Genomic DNA, 18,530 nt, shown 5'->3' with positions numbered 1-18,530 from the left:
CTGTTAAACAGGATACAAAGTAAAGAATAAAGAGCTCAGAACTTGGAGTTTAGAACATTTATATATAGGTTTACATTAAAATAGATGAAGTTCTGTAGCAGAGAGAAATTCAGAGGTGCATACTGAAGACACTTCTCTCACTCCACATTCCATAAAAAACATCAAAAAATAATAAAACCAAGAGAACTGTCATGATTCCTCCCAACTACTAAGATAAATAAATTCAGGAGCATCTTCTTTTCCCCTTTCTTACAAAAAACACGGAGAAATGACTATGTGAACAATTTTTAAAATGTAGTACTAAAAAATAGAGCAGACTCCTTAGAAAAGTGAAAACTTCATTAATATTAATTAAGCGATAGGAGAAAAACTTTTATTTAAGATTAAAAAGACAGAAAAGAAAAACAAGAAAGCAATACAGACAAACAAACAACAAGAAACCAAATACAATAACAATATAGGTTAACAAAACAAGATGATAGGAATTTGACACTGGTTTTAATATTGATATTGTTACCTTCAAGAGCCTTGATTAAATTAACAGATAAACACATGAAAGATTTATATAAACCTGTGAGTATTAATTCTTCTTTTCCAATAACTCATACAATTAGTAGCATAGTCCATTTAGCTACCATATATTATGAAATATATATATATATATATATATATATGAAATATCCCAGAACTAAATTGAACTGAACTCCAGTTGAAAACATTATGAACTACCTTAGAAGATAAAACAAATCAAAGCATTATAAGCAAAGACTGAAAATTCTGGTAACTGAATTTGTCCTTTTTTTCTCCATAATCCAGTCTAAAGAAAAATAAAAAGAAAATATAACTAACCAAAATTAATTAATCAAGTTAATTAATTTTTAACACATTGGAAAAACAACATCATCAGATACAATGAAACAAGACCAAAAAGTTAAAATATAACAAAACAAAATGAAACAACAAAAAAGGTTTTCTCAGACCATAAAAATAGTACCTTAACTGATCCACTCACTCAGGTGCAAGAGGAAAAGAACTAAGTAGAAACATATAGATATGAAAGCTGCATATCCTAAAAAATGGAATAAATGTAAATGTATAAAAGAACCCAACAATGGAGAAAACATAAGACAAGGATCAGAAAAAGGTCCCAGTTATTTAGTGTAAAGTGCAATTTGAATTCTATAAAAAAAAAAAAAAAACAGTGTAAGGGGGGAATGGGACAGAGAAACTGCAGACCCAAGCAAAAACTAACTACCAAATTAATATATCTGTAGAAATAAAATAAGAACATTGACTCAATAGACATTAAAACTGACTAAATAATATGAAACAGAAAAGGAGGGGAGGAAGGAAGGAAGGAAGGAAGGAAGGAAGGAAGGAAGGAAGGAAGGAAGGAAAATGGTAGACAGAAAGAAAGGAATGAAGGAAGAATGGAAGGTAGAAGAAAGCACAAGAAAGGACCAGCCCATGTAAGGATAATTGTTTGCTCATAACTAAGGAATTCAATAACCAAAGGGGAAAAGTATTCAAAGATTGAATGTACAAACATTTTGTTAAAATAAAATGCTAATTATGAATATAGAAAGTATCACGTGAAAAAGACAATTTTGGCTTTAAAATGCAATATTTGGACCATCCTTGTCATATTAATGAGCTTTGAAAACAAAGAAGGAATTCTTCAGAAAAATAGGCAAAGCAAATTACTCCCAAAAGAAGGAAATAATAAGGATGATATCAAGTGTCTGCAAAGTAACAAATGTCATTAATGATGGATCAGCTTTAAAAAGTTCTCAAGATTGAGAGTGAAATCCTAGAATCCACTTGGATCTAGCCAAGATCTAATTCACATATACAAGAAACCAAATTTGTTTTTGAGAACAGTATCTAATATTGGACATCTACCAGTACCAAAGTTGTTAAATTACTTTTCAAGTGTTCATTTTTCTTCACAGCAACAAAATAGTTTTTTCGCTGAGCTCTACTTATGAGAAAACTGTATATCACCTGCTCAAAATCCCACATACATCCAGGAGTCTAGCTCCAGGGATGACAGAGCATCCAACTATACAGCCATTGTAATAACTGAAAAAGTGGGGATTTGAAGAAAGTTTGAATGAATGCAGTACCAGTGATCTTTTCCTAAAAAACAAAATTTAAAAGAAAATTGATAAAATTCAGCCTATGACAAAAAAAAAAAAAAAAAAAAAAAAAAAAGATGAGACACTGCAAACAAGGTTACAGACTGCAGACAAGCTACAGTACTCATGTTTCTGGTTCTACCCCGTGGTCTAAGGTCTACATGTATGCAGTAAAGGACTATTCTGTGTTGAGTGTCACTGGAGTGCTGTTAGCTTTCTCTCCACCATTGGGAAGAGAATAGAATATTCACTTTCATCTAAAGCCAACTGAAAAGGACTTTAAAAGATTAACTATAGAGTTTTCTATGTATCCTCTGAAGTCTGAGGAAACAAGAGGTTAGTATCTGACGTGTTCTTAAGAGAATTAAAAGCAAGAGGCAGGGTTCTCAGTTTGAGAGGCTGGGAAAAAAGAAAAAATATCAAACTATGTGTGATAGTAAACTTCCCTTTTAAATAAGACACTTAATCACCCCTCCCTCAAGGAATGAATGACTCTTAGGGAAGAAATCATGAGCCAAGAGATAGAGGATGAGCAAGGAAAAAAATGTCTGGATGAAGATTGGAATCAATGACAGACAGCTAACAGTCACACTCAGTAACTCCATAAGAAATAGAGAAACTCACAAAAGCTCTAGAAGAAAAGTATAACAGGTATGTTGCTACAACCAGAGAACAAGCCCAGATTAATGGATCAAAGACCCTTTTTCACCACTGTCCACTGAAATGGGGTCAAGGTCAGCTCTTGGATGAGAGAAAACAGGAAAGTCAATAAAAGTGAAAAAGCCTTGAATGGCATCCCTTCCCCCAAACCTCATTCACTCTTTCTTCCAAAATCCAACTTTCATTCAAAATAAAGCTCAGAGTTGATTACTTTAATGGCATGGGCACTTTATTATAAAATAAGAGAGTTTTTATGATTAAAAATGTCTGAATTCTACATAGACTGTGGGTGTAAAGACAGAGATGGAGTGGGAAAGATGTTTTCCACTTAACAGCAGATCATCCAGGTACATTCCAGAAAGGAGCAGCTATACAGAAGTGGAGGCTGAAAGATGTGAGGATCTAAGATAAGACAGTATCCATTAGTAGATATCAACTAATCGGTCGTAACATGGTAAAAGGTATTAAAACATGATGAGACAGTCCATTGAACAGTTCTAAAATGCACACTTCCAACTCATTCAAAGGGTTTAGAACACTATAAAAAATCTAGTATTGTTTCAGGGATATACAGCTGATCCTCATTATTTGCAAATTCTGTATTTTTAAAAAATTTACAATCATTTCCAGCGTATAATGAATACATAGATTGTGAATATTGATACATAAGTGTATCATATTTTTATTAATTCACCAACTACCAAAATTGACTTGCAAGCCAAAAAGCAATACTTGGGTTGCTTTCACATGGAACAGGCATATGTAGAGAGCAGTATAAACTTTAGTTGCCCAATGCCGCAACATTGAAAAAAGCTGACTTGTATCTTCTTTTACAGCTCTCATAAATAATTGCGCTTTTCAAGGTCTATTTACTGCCATGTTTTCTGTATTTTTACTGATTTCACGGTGTGAAATAGTCCCCACGAAAGGTGCTGAAATGCTGACTTGTGTTCCTGTGAAGAAGCCTGATGTAGATAACTGAAAATACGTGTGTTATGAAGTACAGTTTTCATTTAGGCATGAGCTATAGTGCCATTAGCTTTAAATTTAATTTTAATGAATCTAAAAATATCAATTAAGTAAAGTGTTGACAAACAGAAATACATGTAAGACAAGGTTAAATACTGACCACAATATGAAAGTGTTGCACCCAGATCACGAAGGATGTATCCCTGCATTCTCCCCTCTGAATAACTATCAGTAATAGCAGACTACAACCAACACAACTAAGCTACTGCATTTACTCAGTGATAGATTTGCTTTTCTGTTGAAATCTAATTGTGCAGAAAGGAATCTTGGATGCACTCTAGGTACATCTTCAGCATTTGAGGAAAGGAATGCATCCTACAATGAACATTGATTTTTAATATCTGTTTGCCCTTAAGCTGTTGCTGGTGGCAAGAATCACTAGAAATAGAGAAGCCATATGGTAAAGTAAGCCAAATCTCACCATCAGGAACAGCTAGAACCTGCAAGAAAACTATTTACCTCGAAGTCTGATGGAAAATTGTGACTCAAGGAGATAAGTAGCACATAGGTGTTAGCCTTCTTCTTTGTGATTACTTAGGGGCCACGAGATTATTGCAGTGAACCCTCCATTGGAAGGAATCTGTGTTTTCATTAGTGGGCACAAACCCCATCACACTGGAGCTGGGGACTGTCACCATTTTCACTGGCTTCAATTCACATCAAAGAAGAAAATAGTCTAGGAAATGATGCACCTCTGATCCTCGCCTCCCAGAGAAATGAGGTCCCACTAGTGATTAACAATTCAACCTTTTTCAAAACAAAGTTTAAAATACCAAACCAAAGGGTGGTGGATATTCAGTAACTCATCACAGGTCCAAGAGGCTGTAGAAGATAACTCCCTCCCAGCATAAAAGAAGACTATCATGCAAGATACAAAGAGCAACAATGTCCAAGAAGCCTGATTTATACAACTTTTTAAATATAAATTTATTATAGAGTTTGTGTTTTCAAAGTCATTTTCATAACTTTCTGCTTAAAACAAATAATCTTTTCTCAATATAGTATTTTAATCCTCAAAAAATAAAACACCACTAGTTCTCAATTACATTAACTTCTCTATATTAACGTTAGCAAGTAACTTCTGTCCTAAGATATTTCGGCTGTGATTTTACTACAGTTTGAATGTTTCTGCTCCTTGTTGCCGGGGTGATGATGTAGAAGATGGGAAGGTGAATCAGAGTCCTCATAAGACAAGCCCAGAGAGCTTTGTGCCCCTTGAACCACGTGAGAACACAGCGACAATGTGCCATTTCTAAGTAAAAAATCAGATATTCAACAAAAACAAAATTACCAGTACTTTGATTTGGGACTCTGCAGCCTCCAGAACTGAAAATAAATTTTCCATTGTTTATAAACCACTCAAGCTACAGTGTTTTGCTTTAGCAACCCCCAAAAGTAAAACAATGCAAAATTGTTAAAAGTTTAAACTCACTCGGTTTTTATGATATCAATTTTCTGACAACACTATTCCACTTAATGACCTCTCCAAGTACATTTTCATAACTAATTACTTACTATGGTAATATAATAAAAGAGTTCTCCTTTCTAACCAAAGGTAGAAAGTATGCTTTAAAAATTAAAAACAGCATAAAATTTTGTAAATATTCAATCTACTACTATAGTGTTTCAAGGTGCAAATAATTCATGCATAAATATTAAACAGCAATGTGAAGAATGTTTTGGAAATCCTATTGAAAACATTTATCAATTTTATAATATACTTTTGCGTTAACTTGTGCTCAAGTAGAATTTTCAACATTATTGATATTTGTATCAATTAATCAATGTGTTTATTGGGCTACAGAGCATTCTTAGGATTAAGAAAAATGCTTTGTAGGAACCCAAGATATTTCTCCTCAGAGTTTACAATCCCGGTGAGACCTAAGAAGAAACATACCTCAAAATCATAAATAAGAACCTGTATAACTATTTGCCCAAATTACAAATTACAGCCAATTAAAGAGACAGTGAGAGAAAACAGCCTTAAGAAATATCTAGAAATGCATCTTGAATTAAAAAAAAAAAACAGAAACAGTTGATCCTATAATTATTAGAAATCACATTACCATGTGGAAATCAATCTGAGACCTCAAGGAGACAAGGAACAAATGAAATTAGACTGAGATTAGGTAGAGATTATGGAAGGCATTAATAGCAATGAAAGTTTAGATTTGTTTGACAATAAGTTGGAGGCCAATAGGGGTTTTTGACAAGAAAAATACCTCTGCATCTGTCCACCTCCAATATATCTTTTACACACATATGATTTGACATCTAAACATAAACATGGTAATGAAGTAATTTAAGAGACTACCTTCAGTTAACTCCACCCATCATAGCAGATTTCACAGACCTTCCACTTCCCCTGTCCACTTGGGTTACTCCACTGTTTGCATTTTGCACCCCCCGCCCCGCCACACACACTGCTATCCAGTATGACCCACTGTCTCCAACTATAGCATATCTTCATGTACATTCCTGTGTTTTTTCTACCTACCATAGTATTGACCTTAAAATTATGAATCCATGAAAATTAGTTCTCATACTTCAAGCTCTATCTGAATTCCCTACTGTTTGATTTTCATCTTGAAACAGGGTTAGAGGTAAAAACTGTTATATAATTGCAGGGGTCAGAAAATTATTGCCCATGAAATAAATTCAGTACCACTGTCTGTTTTTGTAACTAATTATAGTTTCAACAGACTAGAGTCACAGTTGATTGGTTTAGAGGACTGGATTCACAAACAATGAAAGCCTATAACACTATGATAAAAAATACAATATATTTAATATAATGCTGATTAACACATACATATATGATTGCACAGAAGAAAAGGAAAGGCTGGAACGAAGATACACCATAAGATTGACAGAGCACAAACTCCTCAAAGACAGTGCTAAAGAATGCCATACACAGCTTTTAGGGTTTCATCCAGGAAAAGTGTCCTTTGTACTGTTGAGACTCTAAAAGTACCCTACCTGTGAGGTCCCTCAAATAGCAGTTCAAATTAAAATGACAAGGTTTGCACTGTGTGCATTACCAGAGACAGGAGTTTATAGTCCTCAGGAATTGGCTGAATGCACCAAATGAACAAATATCTGTATCTTCTACATAAGTAAGAAAAAGAATGTCCTTAAGAATTTTTGGTCATGTCAAGATGTTATGCCAGGCATCCTGACCTCTAATCTTTAGAACAAGGCCATGTCACTGTTTTGCACAAGGAAGATTTTTCTACATTTAATTTACCCTTCAATAGTTTTTGTGGAACGTATCTTCATTCATTTACCTATTTTATATATCTCTGTCAGTGTGATAATCTTGAGTGAGCAGTTACAATGAACACATTTAAAATCTTAATGTTTAAAATAAGAGCATGGTGACCACTGATTTATGGCTTATGTCTCCAGTTTAGAATTTAGCATGCTGCTTCCTGAGTATTTTTGTGTGTTTGTTTCTCTCCCTACCCATTAAGTTAGGAACTGTGTTTCCTAGAATGGGTCACAGATTCCAATTGGATCTGAACCTTGCCTAATTATTCAAACATGTTTTGTCCCATTTGTATCCCCACCTCCTCGCCATTACTTGAATCCTCTAGAAGCATTCTCTTACACAAAAGCATATCAACAATTATCAAGGCAATAAAAAAATAAAGTCATAATGAAACTCCACTACTCATCCATTAGAATGGCTAAAGCTCAAAAGATAGTTCATCCTGAGTGTTGGTAGGATGCAGAGCAAACTGAGTCTCTTTCATACATCATTAATTATACTGAAAGTGAGACAGTGCACATCATGATTCAGCATTCCAATTTCTATGCATTTATATGAAAGAAGTACAAACAGATGTCCACATAAAATTACACCTAAATGTCCATAAAAGCTAATCACATAAGTCAGAAACTGGAAACAATTCACGTGACCATGATTTGGCTACTAAACAAATAAATTGTGGTGTGTCTATACTGCTGAACATTACTCAGCAATACACAGGAAAAAAGTATTGATGCATGCAACATGAAAGCATTTGTAAAATATTATGATAATTGGAAATCAGTAAAGCACAAAAAACAAACTTCATAATGTATAGCTCTATTTACATTAAATTCTAATAAAGGTGGAAGTCTAATGACAGAAATTAAAACAGCTCCATTGGATCAAAGATTGGAGAAAAAGGACTACTGAGAAGGATAAAAGCCTTTTTAAGAATAATGGAAATACCAATTAGCCAGCGTTTCTGGTAAGCAACACAAGCCCTGCATGTTCCAGGAAAAGTCAGATAGTACCTCCCATGAGCCTACCAGCTGTGGGCTGAGAATCAAACACACACACCTCCCATCACTGCCCCGCCACTTCTACCCACCACAGTAAGCAACCAGGTTTGGAGGAAAGACTGGATTGACAGCAACTAAGGTACATAAAGCAACTAAATGCTTGTAATGTCTGGTGATTATGCAGGCCTGGGGCCAGAGGTCAGAGCATCTCTTGGAGGATGACAGTGTACAATATAGCAAATATGGAGACTTCCTTCTATCTTGTCTTGAAATCAAATATTGTTCTCATTGTTTTGCTTTGTTCTGGTTAACTGTTTCACTTTTGTCAATTTTCAGTTTTGATTGGTTTTATACTGTTTTGTTTTTTGATTCATTTTGCTATACCTGATGAATGGTCAACTATTATGAAGATAACAAGATATATTATTTAGCTCTTGTTGTTTTCCTAGTATCCTGCTTTGAAGTTCTGTACCAATTTTGCTGCTTTGTTTTGATTGGCTTTGTTCTGTTTTGTATTGTTGGATTTCATTATCTTTAAAATAAAATAAAAGAGTAATGGAAATTTTTCAACTTTTGGTTTTGATGGTTATAAATTGTGTTATTGTTAAAACCAATTGAAGTAGATATTTTAAAAGAGGGATTTTATTTTTATAAATTATAGCTTCATTAATCTTAAGTGAAAAAAATAAAATTTGTGTAACAACAGTTATGACTGTACTAAAAGAATTTAGTAAAGAAGAGACCTAGAAATCTGGAAGTTACAAACAGAATATTTTGGGAAATAAGCAAAAGATAAACAAAATATACATCATAAGAAAAAAATATAGTGATGTTACAATAAGTTCAGTAGTACTGAATATCCATGTAACTACAAATCTGTCATATTTGTTAGAAAACCTTAATTTCATTTGCATGTTAATTGGGTATTCACAGTGAATTTTTATACTTTCTAAAAATATGTTTAAATATGCAAACAAACCCACTGCTATCACTTTTATCTAGGTGCTGCCCCCCCCCGCCCCCAAAGCCTTCGGTGCTCATAGGTGGAGCTTTTCTGGAGCTCGCTGTATCCAGGGTATGTGATTCTAGGATTAAGGACATGTGGTACTAAATTATTCTATTGACTGGAATTATCACAGCTATGCTGTGGCTGAATGAATTTGCTGAAGATAGAAGCCCCGCCCTGGAGGTGGGTGTCACCACCCAAAAGGCTTTCATTCTGGATGAAATAAAAGGGAAAGGCAGGCTCCCTACTGCTGCAGCTACTGCTTGTGGCCTTTTGCCTGCCATGCCATGAACTGTTTCTTCTCTGTGATGCCCCACTGCCATGCCGCTCTGCTTTGGAGGCAGTTGACTATAGGCTGAAATTTCTATACCTGTGATCTTAAACCTTTCTTCCTTTAACTGGTGAGTGTTGGATGTTTTGTCTCAACAAGAAAAGTAATTAAGACAATCACATGGACATGAAAGTGCTACTGGGTTAGATACATATTCAGTAAGGAAGTGGAAAATTTATTAAGTAAATATACAATACGACACCCCTCATTCTGTTCCCCAGTCAATGGATAAGAGAGATGGGCCAAAAATTTGGGGCGGCAATATCATTTTGTTCTGAGGTAGCAGTTTAAAGCCACTAACAGACAACACATTTGCACCTCAGTGCAGCTGTCTTTCTTACTTTTCTCTCACAGGAAATGAGAAAAAGAATCACTTAATGTGTCATCTACTAAAGAGAGAAATCAATTATTTAGGTACATTGTGTAACATCCTTTGTTCTGTAAAGTGTGAAGTTTCCAAATGTTATGAATTCAAATACCTCAAGCATGGGCATGACCAAAAGAGAGTTGTTATAAAAGCACATACATAAATAAGAACTTAAGGGCTGTTGGTGAGTCTCCCTTTTAGAATTTAAAAGTAACAAACTGATGCCCAGTGACCTCCAAGCTGCTAGCAGGGGCCTGAATTCATAGGACTGGAAAAACTGTGCATATGGTTGTATGGTGATCTGAGGAACTCTTGAAGATCATTATGTAAAATAACAACCCTAGTTATGCTCCCATCACCTTGCTTGGAAGGCCTGTATTGTCAGTATTTTGGGACTTTTTACTATTACTATTTATTTGTCTTTTTTGTTTTGTGTTTTTCTAGGAATTTGTTTTGTTTTGTTTTTCCCTCTAATACCGAAAGGATAAGTATACAGGTAGAGACTCATGCATGCGTAAAACTTCTAAAAAGTTTGAGAATCGATTATATAATGCATAATGAAATGAACAGCTGTTTTGAAGAAAAAGGGACACTAAGGTACCCAGTGCTGATTCCGTAGCATCGTGATGTGAAATCCAGCAGTACTATTATTTTTTGTTAGATATTTTTTGTTAGATGATTTTAGTCTGTTTTGTATTGTTTAATTTCTATGTGCATAAAGATCTGGACAGGTATTTTGAAGAGAATGAGAGACATTATGGCAGCCATTGTTGATTTCCCTATTGTCTGGTTTTGAAGCCTATAATGCCTTCATCACTCTGCTCTGATCAGTTTAATTTTGTTGTGTATGAATTCATTGTATGTGAAGATATGAACAATTATTAAGAAGAAAACAAGGGACAGTGTGATAGCCAGTGATGATCTCCTATTGCCTTGCTTTGAAATCTGTGTTACTTACATTGTTTTCTTCTGATCTGCTTTGTTCTGTTTTGTTATGATTGATTTTACTCTCTTTAAACTAAAATAAATAAATAAAAGTAACAAACCACTTAAATTCAACAACCACAAAACACTATACATATGCACATTTGTTAGTTATAAGTAAAGATATCTATTTTTTAATCAAGAATAATTTGTTACTAAATACTGGAGGAATGAACCATGTGGTCACATTGTTCTTTCATAATTTTGTTCTTCAAAAAATTAGTATTTTACCAGAAACAAGTGGGAGATGTCCAAGATGAGGCTCTGAGGTCACAGATAGCCTTTCATATGATATTTGTCAAACCGCACACCTTTATGGGATCTCTTATCTGCAAACACGTTACACTGAATAAAAATCTGTTTTTAAGCATCAGTATGTTTTAAAATCTATTAGGAAATATTTCTGGAGAAGTAATCATTTGGAATTATATGTTCAGTATTGTTTATTATACTTTTTATTCTGTCATTTTTTATTTAAACCTAAAGAATAATATTGCTTTATTAAAAAATACAAGAAAACAAATACTCTTGTTCCTCATTGATTAAAAACAAGGAAAATCAAGATTCTAAAATGAAAACACAGCCTGATGTTAATTTTTTTGAATAGCTCCTGAATGATCCAAAATTTGAATTAATTTGAAAACATGATTTTAACATTTCTACAACTGAAAAACCTGAAAAGAAACATTACATGATGCAGACACACTTACAATGTTCACTTTCTAAACTCAACTTCAAAAGTTGCCTACACTGTGGTGTGAATAATACTTTATGCTAAAAAAAAATTCACTTGCTAGTCTAGGGCTATCCATTGAATATATGGATTTCTTTAATACCTGTGTGCTTTATAAGCAATTTATGTTTACTTATTGGGAAGAACAAGTCAATGTTTTATAAGTTAAATATCAGATAAAGGCATAGTCATTTTTAACTTTAAACTGGGTGACAAAACTTTTTTTCAAATCCCCTGTCCAGATCATTTGGTTTGTCTTACCTATGCGTTTAGGAGATGAGATCAAAGTATACTTCTTGTAGTTATTAAGATTCATGCAATTTGATGCATAAAAACAGTAAGATCAATTTTGAGATTGACTTTGTGTAATGAGACCAGTAGCTCATAACTTATAGTAAAAATTGTTTTTCATTCTATAAATTATCTATTCAACAAATAAAAGTGCTGCAAATGATAAGCATAAATTAAATAGCAAGAAAATAGAGCGACATACTACATTCTGATAATCTGAAAGCAGATATTAAAACATGATTCCTAAACAATGGACTGATTTAATATGAGGCCATAGTGAATGATCCTTTTAATTTAGTAGATTGTGGAGTGCTCTTACAGCATACTTGTCAGGAATATTGACTGATAGTTGTCTTCTTATATTTTATCTGACTTTGTTTTTTTTTTTTGTTTTTTTTTTTTTTTTTTTTTTTTTTTTTTTTTTTTTTTTTTTAATTTAAGAGGAAAAAGAGAAAAACACAAAACAAACCAAAGCGGCGTAAGGGTACACGCAATACAGAACTACAAAACAAAACAAAACAAAACAAAACAAAACAAAACAAAAAACCATAACAGTAAGAAATTACCTGCTAGTAGATTACACACTATTTTCTTGGAAATAGTTCCTCAAATCACAGTATCAAAGAACACAAAGTGGACATTCAAACAGGGAGACTGCAAACAGCTGTGTTCAATGTTCCAAAAACATTGATAAAGTCAGCTATTTAACACCCCCAAACACACTTGCTGTTATATCCGTTAGAGCTCCTTTTCTTTTTTTTTTTTTCCCCTCTCTTTTTTACAACAAAATTTACACATCTTGGATTTTATTACTCCTTAGTGCTTATTACTTTCTTTGGGGGGGGGGGAGAATACAGTCAAATATGGCAAAACAAAGCTGTCAGTCAATACCAAGGATAGACATAGCACATGGTGTAGAACAGAGTACAAGTTTATCAACAATGGTTATCAACGTTGTCCCTTGTTTCCTTAAAAAGAATTGTCTATCTTATTAGATATTATAAAGTTGGACAAAACAGTAGAGAACAAGACCAATAAAACTTAGGCATTGTAAACATTACAGGACTTCCAAAGAAGACAATAGTCAAACCAGAATGGGTATCTTAGTGAATCTTATTGTCTTCAAAGTAGTTGCCTATGTCTTCAAACTTGATACTATCATATAGAATGGAACAGAGTCTAATCAGTCAAAACAAGATCGTGGGAGTACCACAGGACTTCAAAACAAGTTAATAGGAAATCGAAAAGAGTTACTATTTATATATCCTAATTTTTTTGAATTTTTTCTTTAATTAAGACAAACATAAGAAATGACTAAATAATTTTTTTTTGAAACAATAAGGGGAAGATTGAGATAAAACAGGACATAACAATATAACAATAGAGGTCACAGCATGACTGTTTCAATAACCTAGTACTTCACCACCTTATAACCTGACTTAATAGTAGTTACCATAGTGTCTTTTTCCTTGAAATATTTGGGTAAAACTTCATATACTCTAGCTTCAAATATTTTCATATCAAGAAGCCCAGAATACAGCCTTTCTAATTAATGAGTGAAAACTTTATAAGGCTTCAAGGCCACCTAATGGGGAATCATGATTACCACATATTTTTATATATTTGAATCATTACTTACATTAGGGAAACTATTCGGTATTCACACATGCGAGATTGATTTATTTCACTTATGAGTATGGTCTCAAGCTGTGCCCATTTATTGATAAATATCTCAATGTGATCCTTCTTTATAGCTGAATAATACTCCATTGTATAGAAATACCACAACTTTTTTATCCATTCCTCAGTTGATGGGCACTTGGGTTGTTTCCAAGATCTGGCGATTACAAATTGTGCTGCTATAAACATAGGTGCACATATATCACTGTGGTATGATGCTTTCAGTTCTTCTGGGAATATGCCTAGAAGTGGAATAGCTGGAATAAATGGGATTTCCAGTCCCAACTTTTTGAGAAATCTCCAGACAGATCTCCACAAAGGCTGTACCAGTCTACACTCCCACCAGCAGTGCAGGAGAGTTCCTTTTTCCCCACAGCCTCTCCAGCATTTGTTGTCGGTTTTCTTGATCCTGGCCATTCTTTCAGGAGTGAGATGGTATCTCAGTGTGGTTTTAATTTGCATTTCTCTAATGACCAATGATGATGAGCATTTTTTCATGTATTTATTTTCCATTTGCATTTCTTCATCTGAGAGTTGCATATTCATCTCAGATGCCCATTTTTGGATTGGATCTTTGAATTTCGGAGGTCTGAGTTTCTTTAATTCTTTGTATGTTTTAGACAAGAGGCCCTTGTCTGAGAGAGAGTTCACTAAAATCTTTTCCCAGTTTGTGGGTTTTCTTTTCACTATGCTGGAGATTTCTTTTGACATGCAGAAACTTTTTAATAAGAAGTGGTCCCAGTTATTGATTCTGGGAAGAATTTCCCGTGCGGTTTGAGTCCTGTTGATGAATTCTTTACCTACTCCTATGTCTCCAAGGTTTCTACCTATTTTGTCTTCCAATAGATTTAGTGTTTCTGTTTTAATATTCAGATCCTTGACCCATTTACATTTTAATTTAGTACATGGTGATAGACATGGGTCTAGCTTTAGTTTTCGGCAAATGGAGAGCCAGTTTTTCCAGCACCATTTATTAAAGAGACTGTCGTTCTTCCAGTGAACCTGCTTGGCTCCTTTATCAAAAATAAGGTGGTTGAGTGTGTTCGTAGTTGTGGTTGTATCTTCTAATCTATTCCACTGATCTTCAGCTCTGTTTTGATTCCAATACCATGTTGATTTTACTACTGTTGCTTTGTAGTATAACTTCAAGTCAGGGATTGTGATGCCTCCTGCTTTGTCTTTGCTGCTTAGAATTGCCTTTGCGATTCTAGGTCTCTTCTGGTTCCAGATGAAATTTAGGAGTGATTTCTCTAGATCTATAAGGTATGTTGATGGTATTTCTATTGAGATTGCATTGAATCTGTATAACAGTTTTGGGAGAATGGCCATTTTCACAATGTTTGTTCTTCCTATCCATGAGCAAGGGATGTCTTTCCATTTTCTGAGATCATCTTCAATTTCCTTTTTCAGTGTATTATAATTTTCACTGTATAAGTCTTTCACTTCTTTCGTAAGAGTAATTCCTAAATATTTCATTTTTTTGCTTGCTAATGTGAATAGTCCAGTTTCTCTTATTTCCCTCTCTGTAATTTTGTTGTTCGTGTATAGGAATGCTATTGATTTCTGAGTATTGATTTTGTATCCAGCCACATTACTGAATTTATTTATTGTATCTAAGAGTATTTCAATGGAGTTTAGGGGGTCTTCTATGTAGAGTATCATGTCATCTGCAAACAATGATAATTTAACTTCTTCTTTTCCTATCTTTACCCCTTTTATTTCTCTTTCTTGCCTAATTGCTCTGGCTAGTACTTCCAGTACTATATTAAATAGGAGTGGTGATAAAGGACATCCTTGTCTTGTACCCGATTTTAAAGTAAAGGCTTTCAATTTTTGGCCATTTAGTATGATGCTGGCTGTTGGTTTGTCATAAATGGCCTTTATTATATTGAGGTAAAGACCATTTATTCCAATTTTCTGTAAAGTTCTTATCATGAATAAGTGTTGGACCTTATCGAAGGCTTTTTCTGCATCTATAGAGATGATCATGTGATTCTTATTTTTGGCTTTATTGATATGGTGGATTACATTTATTGATTTGCGTATGTTGAACCATCCTTGCATTCCTGGGATGAATCCCACCTGGTCATGGTGTATAATCTTCTTGATGATTTGCTGGATCCTATTTGCCAATATTTTATTGAGGATTTTTGCATCTGTGTTCATTAGGGAGATCGGTCTATAGTTCTCTTTTATAGTTGGGTCTTTCTCAGGTTTTGGTACTAGAGTAATATTTGCTTCCAGGAATGACTTAGGAAGGATTGCTTCCCTTTCAATTTCATTGAATAGTTTGAGGAGTGTCGGCATTAGATCTTCTTTATATTTCTTGTAGAATTCTGCAGTGAATCCATCTGGGCCTGGGCTCTTCTTGGTGGGCAAGGACCCAATTACATTCTCAATTTCATTAGCAGAGATTGGGTTATTCAACAGTTTTATATCCTCTTGATCTAGCTTTGGTACTTCATATGCTTCTAAGAATCTGTCTATTTCTTCTGTGTTATCAAACTTTTGAGAGTAGAGGTTTTCGAAATAGGTGTTGATGATCCTCTGTATTTCTATTGGGTCTGTAGTGATTTCTCCTTTTTCATTTCTTATTGCATGAATTTGAGCTTTTTCTTTCCTTTTTTTAATAAGGTTGGCTAGGGGCTTATCGATTTTATTTATTCTTTCAAAGAACCAACTCTTTGATTCGTTGATTCTTTGGATTGTTTTCTTAGTCTCTATTGCATTGATTTCTGCTCCGATTCTTATAATTTCCTCTCTTCTTTTGGCTTTGGGCTTGACTTGCTCTTCTTTTTCTAGCTGTTTGAGGTGTAGCATCAAGTTATTTACTTGTATTCGTTCTGTTTTCCTGATGTGGGAACTCAGTGCAATAAATTTTCCTCTCAGAACGGCTTTCATTGCATCCCACAGATTCCGGTAAGTTGTATCTGCATTTTCATTTTCTTTTAGGTATTGTTTAATTTCTTCTTTAATTTCTTCTGTAACCCACTGATTACTCAAGAGTGTGTTATTTAGTTTCCATGTGTTTGCGGAATTTTTGCAGTATCCTTTGTCATTAATTTCTAATTTCAGAGCGCTATGGTCCGATAATATGCAAGGGATGATTTCAACTCTTTTGCATTTGCTTAAATATGTTCTGTGAGCTAATATATGGTCTATTTTAGAAAATGATCCATGTACTGCTGAGAAGAATGTGTATTCTGATGTTGTTGGGTGGAACATTCTGCATATGTCTATCAAACCCATTTGTTCACAGGTGTGATTCAGTTCTGTTATTTCTTTGCTCATTTTCTGTCTGGTTGATCTGTCCCTTGGTGTCAGTGGTGTATTAAGGTCTCCTGTTACAATTGTGTTACTGATAATTTGAGTTTTCATTTCTGTTAATAATTGTTTTATATAACTGGGTGCTCTGGAGTTTGGTGCGTATATATTTAAGATAGTTATCTCTTCCTCTTGGAGTTTTCCCCTTACGAGTATGTAGTGACCTTCTTTGTACTTTATGGTCATTGTTGGTTTAAAGTTCACGTTGTCTGCAAACAGAATGGCTACTCCTGCCTTTTTTTGGATTCCTGCTGCATGAAGAATTGTTTTCCATCCTTTGACTTTCAGTCTGTGAGTATCTTTCTGGGTTAGATGGGTTTCCTGTAAACAGCATATGGTTGGATTTTGTTTCTTGATCCATTCTGCTAGTCTGTTTCTTTTGATTGGTGCATTGAGACCATTTACATTAATGGTTATTACTGTTAAATGCTGGTTAATTGTAGGAATGTTATCTCTCTGCTGTTGCATCTTTATCTTTTGGTTCTGTTTAATTATTTGCTTTGCTTAGTGGTTTTTTCCTTTGTGTATCTAAACTGTCTTTCAATATTTTTTGCAGGGTTGGTTTGGTGTTCATGAAGTTCTTCAGCTGTTCTTTGTCATGGAAGTATCGTATTGCACCATCTATTTTGAATGATAGTTTTGCAGGATATATCAGTCTTGGTTGGAAATCATTTTGCTTTAGGATCTGGAATACTTCACTCCATGCTCTTCTTGATTTTATCGTTTGTGCTGAGAAGTCTGCTGTGATTCTGATAGGTTTTCCTTTATAAGTGATTTGTCTTTTCTCTCTGACAGCTTTTAATAATCTATTCTTGTGTTGGATTTCTGGGATGGTGACTATTATATGTCTGGGTGTAGTTTTATTTTGGTTATGACTGTTTGGAGTTCTATATGCTTCACTGATCCTGATGTCAGTTTCTGATCTCATGCTTGGGAAATTTTCAGCTATTACTTCTCTAAATATTCTCCTGACATCCTTCATGTTGTCTCCCTCTCTTTCATTAATCCCTATCATTCTTATGTTATTCTTCTTTGCATCGTCTTGCAGTTGTTGAACTGTTGTTTCCTGGTTCCTTGTTATTTTCAAAAGATCTTTCCTTTCCTGTTCACTAGCTGCAATCCTGTCTTCAAGGTCTGAAATTCTATCTTCACTTTCATTAAGGCGGTTTTTACAACTTTCAGTGGAGTTTTTTATTTCCTGTATATCTCTGTGCATCTGCATTATGTATTCTGTTTGTTTCTTATATTGCTCGTCTAGGGATTCTATCTTTTTGTTTAGTTCCTCCAATTTTTTATCTGTGTTTTCTTTAGATATATTTAGAATCTCTTTCATTTCTTTTATCATTTCTTCTTTTATCTGGGAGATTATTTTGAGTTTGAATTTCTTTAAAGCTTCCTGGAGTTGCTTGTCAATTTCAGTGGCTATTGTGTCCGATATATGAGGTGGATGGGATATATTTTCTTCTATATACATCGCTCCTAGGGTTTCTTGAGATGGGCTGGAGGTTTGAGGTTGTAATTTGGTCTTTCGTTTTGTCATTTTCCTATATTTCTGTGTTTCAAGTGTTACTTGAAAGCTTCCTCAGGATCTGTTGAAAATCCCCTTCTATGTTTGGAGCTACTGGGACTATGGCGCCGCGCTACTCCAAGCCATTAGGCCTACAGAACCAGTGGCCCTCCTCTGCCTGCTCAGAACTCCGCAGTTCCAGACAAGC

The 18,530-nt window shown here is 34.3% G+C and overlaps 1 protein-coding gene across 1 annotated transcript in view; it reads right to left on the bottom strand.

Annotated features, from left to right (window-relative positions):
• Positions 1-18,530, bottom strand: part of Cnbd1 (cyclic nucleotide binding domain containing 1) — a 349,396-nt gene that overhangs the window by 237,706 nt on the left and 93,160 nt on the right. The window lies entirely within an intron of this gene.

Source organism: Cavia porcellus, unplaced genomic scaffold (genome assembly GCF_034190915.1).
Source record: "Cavia porcellus strain 051 isolate PalLab524CR breed Dunkin Hartley unplaced genomic scaffold, mCavPor4.1 scaffold_10, whole genome shotgun sequence".
Classification (NCBI taxonomy): Eukaryota; Metazoa; Chordata; class Mammalia; order Rodentia; family Caviidae; genus Cavia; species Cavia porcellus.
This window is presented reverse-complemented; position numbering and strand designations above follow the sequence as displayed.